This window comes from Lactuca sativa, chromosome 1 (genome assembly GCF_002870075.4).
Source record: "Lactuca sativa cultivar Salinas chromosome 1, Lsat_Salinas_v11, whole genome shotgun sequence".
Taxonomy (NCBI): Eukaryota; Viridiplantae; Streptophyta; class Magnoliopsida; order Asterales; family Asteraceae; genus Lactuca; species Lactuca sativa.
In genome coordinates, this window is record NC_056623.2 from 42107540 (window position 1) to 42124139 (window position 16600).

General features: G+C 36.2%; 1 non-coding gene across 1 annotated transcript; it reads right to left on the reverse strand.

The window, feature by feature from the left end:
* Positions 1-9990: 9990 nt before the first annotated feature.
* On the reverse strand, positions 9991-10097 carry LOC111910908 (small nucleolar RNA R71). The gene has a single exon (XR_002856677.1). It is a non-coding gene; the product is annotated as a small nucleolar RNA R71 (small nucleolar RNA).
* Positions 10098-16600: the final 6503 nt, after the last annotated feature.

A 16600-nucleotide genomic window follows, 5' to 3' on the forward strand; every position in this document is an offset into this window, starting at 1 on the left:
TCCTATTCACTTCTGGGGGTATGCCTTAGAGAAAGCCGCCCACATCCTCAATCTTGTCCCTACAAAGAAGGTTGCCAAAACACCTCACGAAATGGGGACAGGAAAAGTTCCCTCGTTAGCACATATTAAAGTTCGGGGTTGTGAAGCTTTTGTAATACGAGAGACTCACGACAAGCTAGCAGCTAGAAGTGAGAAATGTGTTTTCATTGGTTACCTAAAGTAGTCTTTTGGATATTTGTTCTACAGACCTAGTGAAAACGTGGTGTTTGTAGCTCGAAGAGGAGTCTTTCTGGAAAGAGAGCTCATATTCAAAGAGGACAGTGGGAGTACCATTAACCTTGAAGAGATTCAAGAGTCAACCAATGAAGGAACCTTAGATGACACTAGCACTCAACCAGAGGAAACAGTTCCTGTTGAACCAGTTGATAAATCATTACCGCTTCGAAGATCCACTAGGGTGAGTGTGCCACCTGAGTTGTATGGTTTTCATATTACTTCAGATGGTGACACATTCATAAGTGACAGAACAATGGTAAACTTAGATGAACCAGTCACTTATAAGGAAGCAATGGCAGGCCCAGAGGCTTCCAAGTGGAAAGAAGCAGTGGACAGCGAGATTAAGTCCATGTATGACAACCAAGTTTGGAATTTGGTTGATAGTGCACCAGGTCGGAAGACAGTTGGGTGCAAATGGATCTTCAAGAAGAAGACAGACATGGATGGGAATGTGCATACGTTCAAGGCTCGACTGGTTGCAAAAGGTTTCAATCAAACCCCAGGGGTTGACTATGATGAGACTTTTTCGCCGGTGGCTAAGATTAAATCTATTAGGATATTGCTCGCCATAGCTGCCTTTCATGACTATGAAATCTGGCAAATGGATGTCAAGACTGCCTTCCTTAACGGGAAGTTGGCTGAGGATGTTTACATGAGTCAGCCGGAGGGTTTTGTTGATGCAAAGTTTCCCAATAGAGTATGCAAGCTTGAGAAATCTATTTATGGATTGAAACAAGCATCTCGCAGCTGGAATCTTTGCTTCCATGAGAAAGTCAAAGAGTTTGGTTTCTCTAGAAGTGAAGATGAGTTTTGTGTGTATATCAAGGCTAGTGGGAGTATAGTAACTTTTCTGGTGTTATATGTCGAGGACATATTACTCATTGGTAACGACGTTCCAACCTTGAATGAAGTTAAGTCTTGGCTTGGAAAGTGTTTTGCCATGAAAGACCTAGGAGAAGCCGCCTATATTCTTGGGATTAGAATATTGAGAGATAGAAAGACGAGACTAATTGGACTTAGTCAGAGCACATACTTGGATAAGGTACTAAAGAGGTTTAGTATGGAAAATTCCAAGAAGAGAGAGCTACCTATCCAGAGCAATACCAAATTGAGTAAGACTCAATGCCCGAGTACAGATGAGGAAATAGATGACATGAGTCGTGTACCTTATGCTTCCGCTGTTGGATCGATCATGTACGCTATGACATGTACTCGCCCTGATGTGGCATTTGCTTTGAGCATGGTCAGTCGCTATCAGGGAAACCCAGTTAGGGCTCATTGGATAGCCGTGAAGAATATACTCAAGTATTTGCGAAGTACGAAGGACTGGGTCCTTATACTTGGTGGCAATGATACTTTGAGAGTAGATGGTTATAGTGATGCCAACTTGCAGACGGATAGAGATAACTTCCGTTCTCAGTCAGGCTGGGTATTCTTATTAAATGGAGGAACGGTTACTTGGAAGAGTTCCAAGCAAGATACGGTGGCTGATTCTACTTGTGAATCAGAGTACATAGCAGCAAGTGAAGCGTCGAAAGAAGCAGCTTGGTTGAGGAACTTCATCGGGGAGCCTATGGAACTGTTCTGCGATAATGAAGGAGCGGTTGCCTTGACAAAGGAACCGAGAGATCATGGTAAAACCAGACATATCGACAGACAGTACCATTTCATCAGACATAGAGTAGAAGAAGGCCATCTTATAGTGAAGAGGGTGTCATCTGAAGATAACCCAGCAGATCCCCTCACAAAGGGTCTGAGTAGGGCTAAGCATATTCAGCATGCTCGGAGCATAGGACTGAAAGATGATATTAGTTTTAGAAGTTAGATTAGTTTTGTTCTGAAACTTGTAACAAAGTAAATGTAATTGACTTTTGGTGATTAAATAATAAAGTATTATTTATAAGTTTGGGTTCTACCTTTTGTCAATTATTGTGTTTCATTTTTGCATGTTTTACTTCCCGAATAATAAGATTATTCAAACTCCACAGTCGCTCGTACTTTTGGAAGTAAGTAGTGAATCAAGACTGTCATGAACTGGATTGTAGATTGTCTAAGGATAGACATGGCAATAGATTTTGCTGCAACGTTCATGAGTACTCAGAAATTGAGATTTGAGTATTGGATAAACCCTCGCTCAGAGTATTACTTCATGGAGTTCATCACGAGTAATACTGAGACGATAATATCTTATAATCTTGAAACAGAGATATATGAGTTGTAATTTGCAAGTCGGCTATGCATTGGTAATACGAAAGCGCATCAGTAACTTGGTGTTATAAAACGTATTATCATGTATGGTTTGATGAGTAAAAGATACAAGCATATGAGTCAATGTTTATTCGTTCCTTTTTCCTTAATGGGAAAAAGCAATATCTGTGGGCCCCTCGATGATTTGGTGTTGACTTATATGCTGGGCCCAGCCAAGACTAAATTGATGTGTTCAATTAGAAGTCCTACATCATCACTAATCAGGAATCGGGAAACATAGATTCTGGACAAAGAGGTTGATTGCATTCTATGTCTTTTGTCTAGGGATATCTAGCAGAACGAAGGATTATATGATCACTTATCTTAGGACATGTAACTGACTGGGTCAGAGTTCGGCAGCAGCTTTTTGGAAGCTACAATTTGCTGGTCAAATTTAGAAGGCATACTAGCAATTATAGTTACAGACTTATCCAAGTGGGAGACTGTTGGATTAGGTGTCTAAGCCCATAACTATAATTGGTATGTACTTGAATTGATAACAACACAATCCTTTTGGGTTGCCCTCAAACCTAGCAACCGGACAAGGAAATTATGAAAGGAGAGATATTAATTTATTATAAGATTAATAAATTAATATAAATGAATTTATTAATATGTTAAAAGATTAATATATTAATAAGAAATTATTTTGTTTAATTAATTGTTAGCCAGAAATTAATTAGAATTAATTTCGGGGTTAAAAGAATTAATTATAAGGTGCAAGGACTAGTTTGCAATTATCTAATAGTTGAGTGGAAGGCTCTAGAACCCCCTTGGATAAGGGTGGGCGAAATCTTTAGGGAAAACCCTAATAATTTCGTCCATAGGGCTTGGATAAGGCCCTTGGGTTTGCTTAGGCCCTAAGCAAAGGATAACTAGGGTTTCCCCTAAACCCTAGATCCATCAGCTATATAAGGAGCCTCCTGGTTCATGTTTTGGTCACTCTTTTCTTTTGAAGAAACCCTAAGGGCCGAAATTTTGCATACTCCCTCTTCCCTCTCTCCTCTACTTTCCTTCTTGCTAGTTTGGGTGTGATTCCATTAGAGGCATTACACTTGTGGTGCTAAGCTTCCAAGAAGATCAAGATCAAGATCAAGGGAGTCATCAATTGTTTACTATAACAATTGAAAGGTATGTAATTACTAAACCCTAGTTTGTAAATTTCGATTATAGCCTCTCTCCTCTAGGGTTCTTGTTTTGCAATTCAAAGTTGTATGTTCAATAGATAAAACATAGATCCAAAGTAGGTTGCATGTGAACTTAGGAATTGTTTTCTAGTTTATTTGTTTTACCTAAAACCCATCAATTTCTTCCGACGTCTTTCATCATCGTGTTTTTAGTCAGTAGTATGGTACAGGCATATTACATGGTACTTTAATTAACAATTGGATTAAGGTAGTTAGTACAGCAGTAGTTACCTAATACAACACTACAATAGTATTTTATTTCCCCATTGCATTCACTTGTGATCTTCTCACAATGAACAGTAATGTAAAAACTATATTTTTGGTTAATGATAGTCAGAATTGGGAAAATACATACTCTTACAAGAGTTATACATACAAACATTTGATGCCTTGGTAGAAGGCTGCTTTTAGTAGAAAACATAGGGTTTTCTAGGAGAGTTCAAATATTTACAAACAATTACAAACATTTACAAACTTATTCATCAAGTGCATACAAACACTTTCATACAACCAATTACACTAAAATACTTATGATCTCACCAGCTTTAAAGCTGATCAACTCTTTCAAAATAACTTGTATTCTCAGGTCATCAGTAGACAGGTACCGATACCAGGCTTTTGAGAAGATGGAGCACATTCAAGACTCATCTCATATTTTGATTTACTTTTTGGTGTCTATTAAACTTAACAGAACACACTTGTATTAAATTATACTATTAATGCAATGGATGATGTTGTTGCTTGTTTACTACTATGCATTGTTGTGATACTGAACATGATGTCCTCCACCCTTGAACGTTTCCGCCATTCCGGTTTTGGGGTGTGACACAGAGGCTTGCATATTGCCTTACAATGGTGGCAAGATACATACCCAAATGATTAAGAGGTAATATTTTGGATATAAAAAATACAAATGTTTACTAAATAATTGTATCATGAGAATAAGCAGGGGATTATGGTCACATATTTTGCACCAACTGTGTGGTATATTTCACAAACTTTTACATGAAATTTGTAAGTTTATGATTTTGGTTGCAAGTAAAACAACTATTTGGTTGTAGTAGCCACCATCCCCACTTTTGGAGGTTGAATGACAATGATATTTAATAAAAAGAAACTTACTTTTATTTAATTGATTATCATAGCATACTACTCTCATCTAATTGTTATTATAGCATCCTACTTTCATTTAATATCAATTGAAGCATTCTACTTTCATTTAATTGGAAGAAACATTGATTGCAAGTTTGATTATAACAACTAAAAATGTGAAAGTAGAACAATTGTGGGTGTGTGTTTGGTTGGTTGTGTAAGTATATGTGTGAACTGCACTTTTTTTTTTTATTTTGTCTAAGAAAAAACCAAAATCATACTAGATTTTGGAAACTTCGTGGTAGCAGTCATGAGTGAAACTTTTTTGTGAATAGCCAAGGTCCAAAATAATGTTTCATTTGGTGAAAAAATTATAGGTACGTCAACCACATTATTTTTAATCTAAAAGGCTAAATGCAAGGAAATGAAATGTACTTACATTTATCTTAGTTTTAGTTTTTTTAATAAATCAATATAAGTGGTTTATTTTCATCTTATTGGATTAATTTTCTAGCTTTAACAATTTTATTTTTTTGGTCATAGAAACTTTGAAATTTATGTTAAATTGCATTAACTAAATTGTTTAGAATTTGCTATTTGAATTGATGATGTGGATTTTTGTTAGAAATTAAACCTAAAGCATTGAGGAATTTTCAAATGGTAACCCTTTATAATTTTCTTACGTTATGTTTCTAAGTGGTAGACCATTTTATGATAGTTGATGTGAGCTTTTTGTTACTATAGAATAATGGTCCCTTACAAGACGCAACTCAAGAAATATGTCAAGTAAAAGTTTGTACAGTGTAATTGTTATATTTTTTGGAATGTATTGGAAGAATAGGTCTTAATTTCTATTTCTGTTTAGGTCTCTTCCTTTCTAAAAAAAATTATAGATGATCAATAATCAACTATCTAACATGTTATCACTATAAACTAAGATTATAACACATCTTTCCTTCAATTAAATTCAAGATAAAAAAGTTAGTTTTGTTATGTGTAAGTTAAAAAATCATATCTATATTTGTAATTTGTATATATCCAACATTGTGTAAGTTAAAAAATCATATCTATATTTGTAATTTGTATATATCCAACATTTACTAATAAGTTTATGTTTCCTAAGCTTTACTATTTTTAATATGGAAAGGTAAAAACATAAAACAAAAATGTCAACGTATAAGGCCATAAATATTGTTAAAATAAAATAAAATAAATCAAAAAAACCTAAAACCTAAAAAATGACAATTTAATTCTTCCAAAAATAGAGAAAACAAAAAAAAAATGTATTCGGTTTTAGTTTTAGTAAAAACCGAACCGAACTATTGTACATATCAGAAATTTCAGATAATTACGGATCATATTTTCCAGATTTATGGAATCGGGTAATTTGGAACACCGCTAAGGAATAATATCATCTAAGAAGGTAAAGTAAAGTTTATTAAAAAGTGTTTTACGATTAATAATATACAATCAATCATATGTTCATATACATTTTAAGACAGTCATAACTCTATATTTTTTATTATTATTGATTTCATACTTGCTAGCATTAATCTTATTGACAATTTTTTAGTTGTAGCAAATTATTTGTGCAAAAGAAATAATTGCTGCAAAAGAAATAATCACCTCTAAAACCAATTTCTATATGAAATTATTCGCACCCGTCGCTTGACGCGGATAAACGATTAGTTATACAGTATGTCTAACACAAATGAACGTGGATGAGTTAAACCAAAGAAGATTGTCTATAAACATTAAATAACTACAAACAAATGCACCTTCTCAATAAGTGTGTATAAGTCTTTGCTATAAGTTATAATCAAATAAAACAATTAATTGGAGTTAAATTACATGTTGTTAACCGAATGTGTATTTTTTAACAACTAAAATATTTTATTAAAAAGTTTAGCAAGTAACTTAACAAAGAAAAACAATCACATCAGGAAATGAAAAATCAGGTTCTCAGTTCTACATCCAATTCTGGATTAACTTTCTTACCCCTATTACAATCCCCCCCCCCCCCCCCCCCCCCCCCCCCCCCCCCCAAAAAAAAAAAAAAAAAAAAAAAAAAAAAAAAGAGCTACGGTCTTGTGGAATAACTTTTCTTTTTTGCTTAACACAACAAAACAAGCAATTATTTCTATACACCCACATCACCCACCGAGTAGCAAGGCAAATAGCTTCTAAAATGTTTTTTACTTTCTTGTTGCACCTTAAAGCCGTGAGCCACATCTTCCAATCAATAAAGACAATAAATGTGAACTTACAAACCACACCCAATACCCATGTTGTGCCACCAAATTACAAGCCAAACAATGAGTAGAGGTATATCCATACCTCTGTGCATTAGATTAACTATTGTTGGAAGTTTATCTAATGCAAGCCTCCAACAAAGAACATTAACCTTGATAAAAATGAGAGAGTTCCAGTTAAACACATTATTGCCAATAACCAATGTGTGTTCGTCGATATATCTCCTAGTCAATGCCATAGTGTAATCCCCAAGACCTACACAAATTATTGACCTAACTACTTAACCCTTCTACAATAAGAAAAGTAGCATCCTTACAAGGATTATCAAAAGGACAAATAAGGAAATCATAACCCAAATGAAAAACAAAAAACTGGAGTTGAGATTTATAAATAGTAGGATCGTGGGAAGTAATGGTTTGAGACTTCAACTTGTTAAACTTCACTTGTACCATACACTAGTTAGTTTATCATACCATTCAAAGTATTTATAATATTCTTTCTCATCTTGGAAAGACCTGCAACAAAAGTATATTCTTTCATGCTTTTGTTATTCCAAGAGACTGGAAATCGAGATGATTGATATGTGCATAATTAGTTACATAGTTTATCTAAAATCTTAATATTTTTTTGGCTAATTTGGCCTAATTATTGAACAAAAGGTATTTAATTGTATTTAAATTGTATTTGCAGCCTAAAAGACATGCTCGAGTTAAAAAGGAAGCGGGAATAGAAAACGAAAGCTCGGGGAACAAATAAAGAAGAAAATGAGGCTAAAAGAATAAAGAACTCGACGAGTTGGCCATCTACTCGCCGAGTAGACACGAATCTTCGCGAAGACTTAAAGACTTTCCGTACACGGATTCTTAGTGATGGACTTGTCGAGTTGGTCACTGGACTCGACGAGTCGCCCCTATTTTCAAAAAATTATAAATAAGACATAATAATCCGAAACAAAAACCTCTTCTGGATACCTTTGGCGACTCAACTGCGATTGAAGGGTTATTGAAGCTCTGGAGTTCGAAGATTTCACCCTAGAGTTCAATTCGAAAGTGATTAAAGGCAACATATACTAACTTCTTCTTAATCTTTTGAACAAAACCATGTTTTTACTTCTAGATTTCGTTTTGAGTTATTATTTGCTATAATTATGAGCTAAAACTCGTATATTCTGTTTAAGGTAGAATAACTTGTTAATAAAATTTGATTTTATGGTGTGGATTATTTGATTTGGTGAAAACTGTTTTGCTAAGCTTGTAATCGATCCTTATGTGTTGACAATAATTTTTTTTCTGTTAATTACCAAGTCTATTGAGTTGCATGAACATCCTCTTAATTACTTGCTTCATATGATTTATGTGAAAACAACATTATATGCTTAGTGAATATGAACCTAGGATTAACAGAAAACAGGTAAGTTAATGTGTAAGCTTGTGTGCTGAACAACCATACAAGATGTTGATTAAATTAGTCATTTAATTAGCTAAACTACGAGTCTTACTTAACTCGAATCAAAATACTAAGAAATTCATTAGTTTAACCAATTGACCACTGTTTAAATTAAACTGTTTTCTAAGGATTAGTAATAGTGAACACGAGTCTAATCACAATTATCGGTAGTCGATGACAAAATAATCCATTGCACTTGCCATAAAATCAACTATAGAAACAAGTGATTCGAACCTAAACAGAAGTCTCTTTTATTATTGAATCTAGTTATCTTCAATTTCCTTAGCTGCTAGTTGTTTTTTTGTTTAAGTATTAATTAATTGTTAAGTTTCTAATCTTTCAAAAATAGAGAAAACCCCTTCTTTTTATTATTTGTTTTAATTAGGTAATTTTAGTATTTAATTTAGTAGTTACCGTTCCTGTGTTCGATACCCTGCTTGCTTGAACTATATTGCTAACGATAGATACACTGCCTTTCGTGTGTTTATTTGTGTTTGAAGTAGTAGGATTAAACTAGTGCATTTTACACACATCAAGTTTTTGGAGCCGTTGCCGGGAACGGTTTTAATTAGTTATCTTAATTGCTAATGCTATCGATCCTTTGTGTAAGATTTATCTTGCACAAAGTTACCATTTTAGTTAATTAGTTATCTAGTTTTAGTTATTTAGTAGTCTTGTTAATTTTTAAAATTTTATGTTGAACTCTTTGAGTCCAGTCGAACGGACTCGACGAGTCCTTTGTAAAATTTTCAATTTTGTTTTATTACAATTTTGTTCTTTTTATGCGTGTTTTCTGTTTCTTTCAGGTATTTTATGACCCGAGGATCGAACTCATCTTTGGAACCACCTTTTGAAAATTCGGAATCAGCTTAGATGAAGTACAAGGATAAGACCGTTGAAGACACTAACCTGCCAAAGAAATCACATTTCAAGGACCTTAAATCGGTTTTTGGAAAGAAGAAAAGCAAGAAAGTTGGTGAGTCTAGCAGTCAGAAGAGCGACGGAAGCTAGCTCGAGAGTTTTGAACAAGATCCAATTCCAAAAGAAACCGAATACAAAACCGAAACAGAAACTAAAGAAGAAAACGACCAAGAAGGCGAACCCGATAACACCATGGCTAACATTTCTGATATCACCATGGGTGAATACAAGAAGAGGATGCGTGATGATACCGGGCCGGGACTCGTGCAACCCGCGATTCCAGCAACTGCTACCTTCGAGCCACATACTCGCTCAAATCAAGGACATCCCATTCTACGGGAAAGATTACGAAGACGCATACAAGCATATCGACGAGGTCAACGACATAGCTGACTACTTCAACATTCCTAATGTGCCTCGCGAGACCCTTATGCTTTGTATGTTACCGGTGACATTTAAGAGAGTCGCAAAAGATTGACTAAAATCACTCCCTCCAGGGTCCATCACCAGATGGGCCAAAATGCGTGAAGAGTTCATTGACCAATTTTGCCCTCCTTCAAAAATAGCAAAATTGAAGAAAGTCATTGCCAATTTCAAGCAACAACCGGGCGAGTCACTATATGAGGCATGGGAGAGATACAAAAGCTTGTTTAGGAATTTCCTCCACAATGACTTGAACATTCAACAATAAGTCTCCATTTTCTATGATGAAGTAAATGTTACAACAAGGCAGCTCCTTGACTCCCAAGGACCACTCACGAAGAAAAACCTCATAGTTATAAAAGAGTTAACTGAAGAATTCTCTAAGCACTCTAGAGAATATCATAATTCAAGGAATAAATTGACTTGTGGGGTGGTGAACTCGGTGTCCGATAATATAGTGGCAGTGATGGCAAAATTGGATAGCTTAGACCGAAGAATGACAAAGATGGATCTATCCATCCATGTCATCCGGGTGGGATGTGACCATTGTAGCGGGCCTCACCTTACTAAGGATTGTGATCTAGATGAGAATGGGAACCGGAAAGTACAAATATGCTATTCAAGTGGCAATAGATATGATAAGGATTGGAGAAAACCGAGAAAGGAGTGGCTACCATATGATGAACACAAAAAGGCAAAGGAGGAAAAATACAAGATGATGACAAGAGGTTTCTATCAAAAGGAGGAGTCGATGCAAGATAAAAAGATGGACTTTGAAGACATGCTCACAAGATTTGCAACTGCATCTGAAAAGAGACACAATGAAACTGATGCTGCAATTAGGGAACAACAAGCCTTGATGAAAGAGCAACAATCATTGATGAGAAATTAGCAGGCGTCTATACTAAACATTGAAAAACAGTTAGGCCAACTTGCACTACAAATCAATCAAAGAGCACCGGGTGAACTTCCAAGCAATACCGAGAAAAATCCGAGAGGTGCTCACATTAACATTGTGACAACTAAAAGTGGGAAAATAATTACCCCTCTGACACCTATAATGAATGATGATACAAGAGAGGTGCAGGAAAAGCAGAAAGAAGACCCGAAATCCCAGTCAGTCGATCCGACTCGTCGAGTCGAGGAGAAGGACTCGATGAGTCCACAGTCAGAAAAGAAATATGATCCTACTTTGAAACCATATAAACCTCCATTTCCATTTCCAAGCCGGGCAAGACAAGAAAAGCAGAATGAAGATTATCAAAAGTTCCCGGAACACATCAAAGCCCTCCAAATCAACATTCATTTCATAGAAGCGGTTGCACAAATGACCAAGTACGCAAAATTCCTAAAAGAGCTACTAACTAATCAAAAGAAGTTGGAAGAGGTGTCCAAGGTGGTGCTTAATGAGAATTGTTTAGCTGCAATGTTAAACAAATTACCAAATAAGATGGGGGACCCGGGTAGCTTAACTTTGCCCTGCCAATTTGCAAACTTAGCTATAAGTTATGCATTGGCGGATTCGAGGGGCAATTGTCAATCTTATGCCATATTCTTTCTTTAAAAAGTTGAACCTTCCAAAGCCGAAACCAATCTGTATGGCAATACATTTAGCAAACAAGATGGTGACTTTTCTGAGGGGAATATGTGAGGACTTATTGGTAAAAGTTGATAAATTTGTATTCCCCATGGATTTCATAGTCCTAGATATAGAAGAAGATCACCAAGTCCCGATCATTCTTGGAAGACCTTTCGTAAATACCGCAAGTGCCATAGTAGACATGAGAGAATCCAAGCTTACCTCTAGGTGGGAGAAGATTCAGTCACATTTGGAGTTGATCGAGCAATGAAACATTCCAAGTATAGTGATGACACGGCCTTCTCGGTGGATGTTTTCGATGAGCTAATGGAAGAATTAAAGGAAGACAAGCCAAGCGAATCCACATGCGCCCTTGAAGATGACTTTGATGTTGAAAGGGACCCGCAAGAGATAGAGAGAATGCTTGAAGAATCTGAATACGAAGAAATAATAAGGAGATCTGAAAAGCCGACTCCCTGAGTCACGGTCACTGACTCGACGAGTCCATCAGGAAAATTGCGATCGGTCAAAGATTTTAGCCTGGACTCGACGAGTCCCTCCTATGGTCTCGACGTTTTCAATGTACAGAACACGAAATTAGAGCTGAAAACCTTACCTGAACATTTAAAATACGCATTTCTCGAAGAAGGTAATCAAAAGTTTGAGGAGATGTCTCTTATACAGCCTATAATGCCATGTATGAGTCCATGTGGCTGCCACGACACCTACTTGGCATGTCAGCTCCAATAATAAATGATACTGGGTGACTTGATGGATACCGGTTAAGTGGTCAAAATTAAATGTCAAAATTAAAAAAATAAATAAATAATCTAATATATTTTATACCATTTTACAATGTTATTAAAATAAGACAAAACTTCAAAAATGGTCCCTGTTGTTTCCAAAAATATCAAGTTTAATCCCTAAGTTCAAAAAACCTCACAGATGGTCCCTGTGGTTTCAAAACTTTTGACATTTGGTCCTTCCGGCTCACTCCGTTAGCATTTCACCGTTAACTCATTTTTTAATAAAATATTGCAGGGGTAATTTTGTCATTTCAGTAGTAACCTTCTCTCTTTAATATGAAATGATTACCTATTGCTTGCACACCAATACCCGTCCCTCTCCCAAGAAGATAACCAGTTACATCTGTATTCATCGGGTTCATTCCCATCGTAGAAGCAAGAACAAAAATTGGGATTTAGGGTTTTAAGCTGCAGGAATTGCAATGGTGCTATCAATATGGTGTTTTCGAGAAAAAATTGTAACCGTGGAGGACTTAGGAAAAAGATACGGTACAATACTACAACCAAACTTGTTTTTTCTTGGTCTATTGTGTTGACGTAAGAAAATCATTGATTTTACTCTTTTTTTTTGTGTTTCCAGAAGGTTATGACAACTATTTCACGTTGAAGATACACTACAGTGGTGTCTTCACCAAAGCACCTGGAAGGAAATATGTTGATGGTGTTGTAGCATATGTAGATGATGTTGACACTGATTTATTTTCAGTTCATGAGCTTGACGACATGGTTCGAGAACTAGGGTACAAAACTGAGAAAACCCTTTACTATCATTGTCTGTATCCCTAAATACCCTTTGGACTATGGCTTAATGCCTTTAGGTAATGATCAAGATGTACTTAAAATGGTATCATATGTCCCTAAACATAGACTTATTAGGGTGTATATTGAAACTGGTCAGACAAGGGTACTAGTTATTACAAGTCTCCTTCTAAAGTTGTTATTAAAGAGTTGGAGCCTAATAGTGTGTCACCTGAAATGAATAGAAAGAAACCTTGTAGGAGAGAAGCAGGAGCATGTAGTAGAAAGCTTGATCTAAACAAGTCTATGAACCCTTATTATGAGCAGTCACAAGTGTTAGATGTTGATGAAGGCCATGATTACTCAAAGAGTATTCTACCATTTATAAGGTCACAAGGAAAACAAAGTCATGTCATTCAAGAGGAAATGGTGAATCATGAAATTGAAACTCAAGAAGAAGTGAGCACTAGTGCAGTCGAAACTAAAGAACCATTGGGAACTTACCATGTACAGGAACCAAGCTGCCAAGCTGATGATGGAGCTAATACTACAACAGTTGATGACTATGAACCATTTATAGAGGATTACTCACTTTATTCTGATTATGATGATGAGTATAATGTTTAAACTTCATTTGAACAACAACCAGAAGTGGATTATCTAGAGGGTATGGTGAGTGATGATAGTGGATAGGCTTTCTACTCTGAGAGTGGCCATGGTTCTGAGGATAGTGGAGATGATTTTGATGACAGTGAATACAATGTGGATGAGTCTAGCATACAATTTGATGTAGATGCAGACATGAGTGAGTTCCATACTGTTGTTGATGTAGATAAACATGGAATCTTGAACAATCATTCAAAAGATGAAGGGATTGACATGGTTGATGATGAGTTGGAAGTTATTGCCACTGATGATTATCAATTTGCAGGATTTCATGAAGATGATAGGAAGAGATTGCTAAAAGAGTTGAGTAAGTCAAGTGCATACTCACATGGAGAGGTTCATGTTAAACCATTTCAGAGTGGCCAGGTCTTCAAAACCAAGCTTGATGTTAAAAACTACATGAACTCACATGCTATAGCAACAAGGAGGTCTTTATACCTAGCATAAAATGACAAAATCTGGATTAGGGTGAAATGTAAAGGTGTTGTAAGTAAGCCTTCTAAAGTAGTTGATGGTGGTGGGCCCTCAACTAGAAGTAGGGCAAAGTGCAAGGGTAAAGATGTAATTACCAATAAAGGTACATGTCCATGGGCAGTCCAAATATCAAGGGCTAATGTAAATCAGGATTGGTTGATGAAAACAGTATAGGATGAGCATAAATGTTTGCAAACAAGGGCGGTTAAAGCGTGCACTTCCAGATACGTAACAAACTTATTTGTTCAACAAATACAAAGTAACCCTAAAATTCCAATGAAAGCTTTACACGAAGAGTTGTGCAAGAAACTGGAGGTAGGAATGTCATTGCAAAAGGTTGCTAGGGAAAAGTCAATGGCTGAGCGTATCATTAGTGGGGACTACCAAGTACAATATGGATTTTTAAGGGATTAAGTGTTGGAGATACTCAACACTAATCCTGGTACAACAGTTCGGATTGATGTGTATCCAGAAACCTCCCTGTCTATTACCACAAGAACTTTTAGAAGAATATATGTCTGTCTAGGTGCATTAAAGTTAGGATTCAAATCTGGGTTAAGAGATTTTCTAGGTCTGGATGGTACTTTCATGAAGGGCCCTTACCCTGGGCAAGTGTTAACTGTTGTAGGGTTGGACTCAAACAATGGCATATACCTTGTAGCATATGCAGTGGTAGAGACAGAATCAACAAGTAGTTGGACCTGGTTCTTGGAACTGTTAGGAGAAGATCTGGATCTGGGACCAAATTCAAACTTTACATTCATTTCAGATAGGTAAAAGGTGTGTATCACCTAACTTTTTTTATTACCTTTTCTAAATACATTTGGTTAACTGATGTTGCATACATTGACTTTTGTTTAGGGAATAATACCAGCAATGGAGAAGGTATTCCCTAGTGCAGAACACAGGTTCTGTTTGAGGTATATCCAGGAAAACATGAAGAAACAGTGGAAAGGAAAAGACTTAAGTGAGGAGCTTTGGGAGTGTGGTAGAGCAACAACAGTCAATCACTTTAACAGAGCAATGGATGAGTTGAAGAAGATCAATGAAGAGGCTCATGCTTGGGTGTGTAAGATCCCAGCAAACACTTGGGCTAAATCTCACTTTAGTGGTAAGTTTCTAGAAATTTATTGAGAAATGTTAATCTTCCATGTTGTGTGTTTACTATATGTGTAATTGTCTTCTCTTAATATCTATTATTCAGGAAGGGCACATACTGATTGTTTGTTGAATAACCTTTGTGAGGTATTTGATGGGTTTTAGGTAAAACAAATAAACTAGAAAAACATTTCCTAAGTTCACATGCAACCTACTTTGGATCTATGTTTTAACTATTGAACATATAACTTTGAATTGCAAAACAAGAACCCTAGAAGAGAGAGGCTATTTGCAAAAATAACAAACTAGGGTTCAAGAGTTACATACCTTTCAAATGTTATAGTAAACAATTGACAATCCTCTTGATCTTGATCTTGATCTTCTTGGAAGCTTAGCACCACAAATGTAATGCCTCTAATGGAATCACACCCAATAGCTAGCAAGAAGGAAACTAGAAGGAAAGAGAGGGATAGAGTATGCAATTCTCAACCTAGGGTTTCTTCAAAAAAAGGAGTGCCCAAAATGTGAGCCAGGAGGCTCCTTATATAGCTGAGGGATCTAGGGTTTAGGGAAAAACCCTAATGCTCCTTGCTTAGGGTCTAAGCAAACCCAACGGCCTTATCCAAGCCCCCATGGACTAAATTATTAGGGTTTCCACTATAGATTACGTCCACCCCCTTCCAAGGAGGTTCTGGAGCCTTCCACTCAACTATTAGATAATTACAAACTAGTCCCTACACTTTATAATTAATACAGTTAACCCCAAAATTAATTCTAATTAATTTCTGTCTAACTATTAATTATACATTATGATTCCTAATCAATATATTAATCTTTTAACATATTAATAAACCATTTATATTAATTTATTAATCTTATAATAAATCAATATCTCTCCTTTCATAATTTCCTTGTTTGGTTGCTAGGTTTGAGGGCAACCCAAAAGGACTGTGCTGCTATCAATTCAAGTACATACCAATTATAGTTATAGGCTTAGACACCTAATCCAACAATATTCAATTCTAAGCTAGATGAAGGTAGGGATAAACCTATTATCACTTGCTTAGAGTATATTAGAGAGTATCTCATGAAAAGGTTATGTGTGGTGCAAAAGGAAATAGATAAGTGTGAAGGACTTCTAACCCCTACTGCAACTACATTGTAGCACCTGGTTTTTGGTATGTGTTCTGTTATTAAATCTTCTTTATTTTTGCACTTTTGGCCTTGGACTCAGCGAGTCGAAGGACTGACTCGCCGAGTAGAAGCGAGATGAGGCGCGGGGTTTAAGTCGCGGACTCGGCGAGCAGCCGCTGTTTGGGCGAAAACCCTAATCCAGTGGTTTGCACCCTATTTAAACGACCTTATGCAGCCTCCTTTCCCCCTTGATGCTCCCA